The sequence below is a fragment of the Sinocyclocheilus grahami genome, unplaced genomic scaffold (genome assembly GCF_001515645.1).
Source record: "Sinocyclocheilus grahami isolate Dianchi unplaced genomic scaffold, SAMN03320097.WGS_v1.1 scaffold861.1, whole genome shotgun sequence".
NCBI lineage: Eukaryota > Metazoa > Chordata > Actinopteri > Cypriniformes > Cyprinidae > Sinocyclocheilus > Sinocyclocheilus grahami.
In genome coordinates, this window is record NW_015506040.1 from 41893 (window position 1) to 48590 (window position 6698).

Sequence of the window (6698 nt, forward strand, 5' to 3'; positions counted from 1 at the left end):
ATTTTGTATTTTAAAAAGCGTCAAAGCACATGATTTTTCCCCCCAGGTTTTCCTGACATATTAAGATATTAAGGTAGCACACAAAACTAAAATGTGAAATATTCATGCATATATATATAGAGAGAGAGAGAGAGAGAGAGAGAGAGAGAGAGAGAGAGAGAGTTTTTTTATTGTCACACTATAGGTAGTATATTATCATAGTAATTAATTAGCTAATTAAGAAATTAGTCAACATGTAAAAAAATCTATCAAATCATTGTTGTGCTCAACAGAAATTGTTACTAATAAATGGTATAAAATTACAAGATATAAAGATTTGACAACCACATTGAATTTACTGCATTCTATTTTTTTACCCAACAGCTATAACAAAAATATGATTGATTTAGGAGGCAGAATACACACAAATTATTCTAATCTAAGAGGGTTTCTTAAACACATCACTTCTGACAACTTCCCATGTGACAACTAACCCCTGTCTTCCCTATAATATGCTATTTAAATTCTCCTTATGTAGAATCTCATCAAATCACTATTTATTACCAATTTAATTTCTTTCTTTTGTCTGGAGGCTGTGTATTTATGTGCAAGTATGTCCCTGTATGTGTGATATATAATGTTCATTTCATTCCAATAAACCCCATTCCTCTCTGAATACACAGCAGATTGCTTTTGAAAGCATGGCCGTCTTATTAGTGCAGTTCATTAAAATCATTAATAGTCATGAAATGAGAGTCACCAGAGTCCAAAAGGCTTAATATCCTATCCATATTAATTAGGCACTAGCAAATCTGAACTGAAAAAGAAAAGGATAGAGAGAACGGATGGGGGGGATGGGGAAAAAAGGAGAGAAGCTGCACTGACAGCACATGGATTACGCTGCGCTAACAGCATCCCTTGCCAGACGCACTCCGTCTCCCCCCACTCCGATTAAAATTCAGTTTAATTAAAATTGATTATATTAAGGGACTCATGTGCTTAATTAACTGCAGTCCATTCTGCTACAACTGACAGAGGCATTGTAGTACACCTGACCGTGGAAAGGTGAGGGCATAAGGAGGAGGGCAGGTGAGGTATAGGGATTTGTGTTAGCATCTAAGCGCTGACACATTTTGACTTCTTTCACCTTTGCTTTGAGCCTGTTTTCTCAGAGCAAGACTGAAAGTGACATTTGACTACATATGAAGATTCATGCTAGAAGTTACTTTACAAACTGCCAGAGCCAAATCTCTCAAACACATTAAAAACACACGGTTTTCAATTGGCCACAGCTAAACACAATTGTCATTCCTCTGCAATCCTAATCCTGTTCTCTGCATACAGAGTTTGGTCATTTATGCAACTGACAGCCATTCTACAACCAAATTCAGTCTTGAAAAAAATTCAGGTAGTGACAACTGCAATCAATTCATGGAGTTTGTACAAAACTGAACTCATCAGAGGGAAGGAGAGAGTAACAAGTCTAGATTTATTCACACATTTTGACAGTCTTCAACCAAATATGCATACATCCCCACTAGTACACTATATAATAAAAGCAGTAGGTCTAAAAGTAGTTTGTCTGAATATGCAGTATTCATGCAACAGTATGGCTAAAAAAACTACTTCTTATGAAACTGTTCTTTTTCAGTCTGGAAAACCAAAACAAACACAACCAGTGACTGGCAATATTTTAAGCTAATTTATGCAAAAATAAGAACCCCAAAGGCTTTTATTAGTAGAAATGGCAACAAAGCAAAGAGAATGTGTTGGTTAGAAAAGGAGCTTTATGAGCACAGACAAAACAGTGTCTCTGTTAATGGTTGTTTACTTACAATTGCGAAAGATTATAAGTCTTTTGTCACAAAGTAACTTTGGTCAACAATAGTAGATACCACACTGGTTAAAGTGTTGGGATTCATGTTTCTTGTTTACAGCCGCATAGTTGCTATGGTTATCACTATGTTAATTATTGAATTTCTGGAGTGATTTGAGAGTGACACTCTCAAAACTTTTCAGTGTGGCTGTGGACCTTTGCAACTTTAAGGCTGCAGAAAAAGTGGCCATTATCAAAGAAAGATAAAAACTTTGACAAAGCAAAGGATTAAGTACTGAGGTTGATGAAATACTAAAAACTGCATGGAGGAAGGAACAGTTCATCTGAAAATGAAAATCTGGTGAAAATGTACCCACCTTCAGGTCATCCAAGATGTAGAAAAGTTTGTTTGTTCATCAGAGAAATTTAGGATTACATCACTTCCTCACCAATGGAACCTCTGCAGTGAATGGGTGCTGTCACAATGAGAGTCCAAACAGCTGATAAAAACACAAGTAATCCACACCACTCCAGTCCATCAATTAACATCTTGTGAAGTGAAAAGCTGCATGTTTGTAAGAAACAAATCTATCATCAAGGCATTTAACCGCTTCTGCCCATTCACTACAGATGATCCATTGGTCATGTAATGCTAAATTTCTCCAAATCTGTTCTGAAGAAGAAACAAACTCATCTACAACTTGGATGGCCTGAGGGTGAATAAATAAAAATTTTGGTTGAACTATTCCTATAATGAGATTTCCCACATCTAAACCAGGGTTTACCAAACTGGGGTTCACAAGGGGACAAGGGGTTTGTGAGCTGATAAAAGCAAATAATTAATCAAATAATAAAACACTTGCAGTAAATAATAAAAAACTAAAACATATGAAATTAAGAAACTCAAACTTATTTCAATCAAACCTCTGCAAGGTTATTTACTGAAGTTATAGTCATAGAACAGGTAAGTCACATGATTTAAGGGAAAGACTTCAGTGAACCAAAAATAAAAGTCAGTCAGTGCACGAAACTAAACAAGAACAATTTGTAGTACTGCAGAAATAGTAAGGTCAGTATGTTAGTGGTATATATCAAATAATATCCTCATATTCAATAAGATCGTTCCTGGTATTAAGAACAATCAACCTCTAGTGGAGCTTACATGAATAACATCCGCTTGCTTTCCCTCGGCAGAGTGAGAACTTATGGGTTCTGGCCAGCAAGATGACAGCGGTACAAACGCTGAATAGATAAGGCTGCGACCCAAGGGCTGGCCGGAGGATGAGATGAATGCATTACTCAGACAGTGACCAGGGACCTGGGTCAGTACGGTTCGAGATCCAGGGCGCCCTTAACTAAATCTGCTGCATCTGTAACAAGGAGGGCCGAGGGAGAAGAGGGCACGGCGCATGTAGAGAAGCAGAGAGCGAGCGAGAAACGGAGAGGGAGGGGGTTTGTCCTCCAGAGCCCCCTATGGCATCTCGCCGCACTCGAGCAAGGTCTGCAAAATTGGCCGACGTCCCAAATGCAAGGCCTCTTTACCACAAGGCCCCACTCTATCAAGTCTGCGAGTCGAGATGATGTGTGTGAGTGTGTGTGCCAGCCAATGGGATCATTTATCCAGCAGGGCAGACAAAAACAAGCTGCTGCCAGTATTGATGGGCACTCCTCAGGGCCCTCTGTGGATTGGGGTCACCGGGTCAGCGGTCACCAGCAATCTGGAGGTAAATGGAAACTGGGGGCTGTTAGATGTATGACCGGCCACAGCAGAACAAAGCCCAGGCGTGTGTATGTGTGTGTTCGTATAAAAGCAAGCAGCTCCCTTTCTACTATATTGTACCGCTCTTCCTCTAACCCTGCCCTTTATAGATAACCGGATTAAGTTCTTGTTTATTGCCAGGATTTTGACCTCACTTACTCTCGTAACTTAATTGCACTGCCTTCCCAGTGTAGCGTGATGGCAAGCCGGCCAATTTGGAACAATAGGATTGTGCTGTGAGGCACACGCTTGAAGAAGCGCTCCTCACATTTGCTCTCAGTGCATCTGAATGGCTGATTAAAGGGGGATGACGGTACTGAACTTAAGTGGCTTTGAAATAAAGGGTCTAGAAATTAGAGAAAATTTGAATTTGAGGAAATGAGAGATTGAAGAAAATTTGAGTGGTGCTAGCCTATGCAATACTCACTGCCAAGATGCTTATGGATGCTTCTTAGGGAGTTGGTAGATGGTTGCTCAGGTCTTCTGAAAGGATGCAAAAAGGCTTACTCGCCCAAGCAATCATATCCCACCACAAAGTCCCCACAATATTCTGCTCACTAGATACAGCTCAAAACATTCCATCAAATGAAGGCTAAGGGGTCGTTAATATAACACCATTTTCATCTAAAAACAGAACACTTTTTGGCCCATTCATTTACATGACAGCATTTTGAGGGCCTGAAAACACAATCTTTTGAAAATAATTTTTTGATTAATTGATGGATTGGAGTGGTGTGGATTACTTTCTGTTTTTATCTTACTTGTGGATTAGTTTCTTTACAAACTGACACCACCAGCTATACACTGGAATGCATAATACAGCATTTTAGTTGTCACAGATCCATGTGAACGGGGATCATTTTGACAATGTTGTTGTCTGTACCTTAAGTCTATATTTTTTTTGGCCTATTTGATCATCTGCCAAGGGAAAATAAGTCACTTAATCATTTAAAGTAACAACACACCTCTTATATACCTCAAAATTAAAATTGAAAGTCATTTACTCACTCCTGTCATTCCACATCTGAGAAATTTCAGTATTTTTTTTCACTTTATTAACATTAGTTATCTACATTATTTAACATGAACTAGCAATGAATAATATGTTTGAAGCATTTATTAATCTTAATGTTTATTTAAACATTTAATATTAGATTTTTAAAATCAAAACTTGTATCTGTTACCGTTAATGCACTCTGAAAATTAATGAACAATTAACCAATTGTATTTTTAATAAATAACATTAACAAAGATTAATAAATGCTGTAAGAAGTCCTATACTGTATATGCTCAATGTGTGCTAATACATAACTAAAGTTAACAAATGAGAATGATGTAAAGTGTCACCATGCTCTACAGTAGAAAGAAGGTCATACAGTTTTGATACAACATAAGGGTGAGTAAATAAAGGGATAGTTTTGGGGTGACATATCCCTTTAACAAACTAGTTTCTACCATTCATTCAGGTACCATTTGTTTCCATAATAAAAACATAATGGGACAAGAAATATGCTAAAGATCATAAGTGCCTAGATAATGACCACTTTATGAATCAAGGATAGACTACAAAAATTAAACTAATCATTATTCTTACAAAGTAATCCTTGCCCATTAGAATTATTAGTTTAAGCATTGCCTTTACTTACATATTGAACAAAAATCTATTTATTTATTCAAACTGACCTTGCTTTTTCCACACCCTCAAAATGCATCTTACACATCTGTCAGAGCCTTCTCTCTTGTGCAAGTGCAAATTAACCATTAGCATTAGTTCTGGCAGGTCACGTGAGTCAAGCTTGCATCAGCTGATTCTCAGATGATCACATCTACCTATAGGAATATGACACCTATCGCGGCATTCCTATATAAGCTCTATTCAGTATTATTCAGCAGCTTTTCAGCTTGCTCTGGAGCAAATTACCCTCCTCCATCCCCAGCTCCACCTTTTGCCACAGTCAGGACTTGGCTTTCTGATATTCCTTGCTAATCAGACTCTTTTATCTTGAATAAAGTGTTACACTTAAATATCATTAAGTACATTAATGATATCTGCCTTGTTCTGTTCTGTTAACCCTAGGGGGGTTATTATTGCTGCTCTCCCTGCTCATTCATGACAGGCTGCATGGATGGGCAGGGAGGTTTTTGCCCGGAACAGAACCATACCGCCAAACCAAACTTTATGCTAAGTATCTATCATTTTGACGATAGTGGTCCTGACAGAAATACTTGTTGTGGGGTTTGGCAGGCACATAAAATAAAGGAAAGCATAGGGCAAGAGAAAAGAGGATAGTAAGATGGCAGAAGAGGAGGAAATGCTGCTGATGGGAACCTGAGAACGTGCCCCTCCATTCACTCCGGTATCATTGTAACACATCATCCAATTTTCCGAGGGCTGGAGAGGGGAATGGGCCTGTATTTACATAATGCTGCGTCCTCACTATTTTAATTCACTTCAAGCGCAGCCGAGTGTGTGAGCCGCTGCTATAGCTGTTTTGCGAGTGTGTTATTGCAGGGTTCTTCAATTCTAATGGTAGATGAAATCTCAGGTAAGTTAAGCATAGTGCTCTTCAGTTGAAGTACTGGAGCCTTACAGAGATGAGCACATGCTGCCAACATATTTTCCACTGAATTATTAAACAGCCAATAGTATCGAAGCATTTGATACCCTGACACAAATTAGGCCTTGTCATTAGCCAAAATGCAGATTAATAGGCATTCCTGTCTGAGAATGTTCGTGTAGTCATATACTGTCAACAGAACCAATGCATCAGCTGTGATAGGCCTACAGTATGTTTTCAACTGGGATTACAATGAATAAAAAATTACTTTTATAACTGCAGTAGGACAACATGACATTTAAAAAAAATTACAGATTTAAATGTCACATCCTATCTTAGATATTTTGTGAATTAAGTACATATACAAAAATCAATGATGTGGGGGAGACAGATGTAAACACATCTCTACACGAACTTTCTCCGTAAAACAGGACTAGTGTTCATTTTAAAAGCCAGTCTGCAGTTCAGCATACAGTATAAAACACATACTTCAGCGCCACCTGCTGTCGAAGATGACAAAAGAAAAAGATGTCTTTGCACTACTATATATATATATATATATATATATATATATATATATATATAT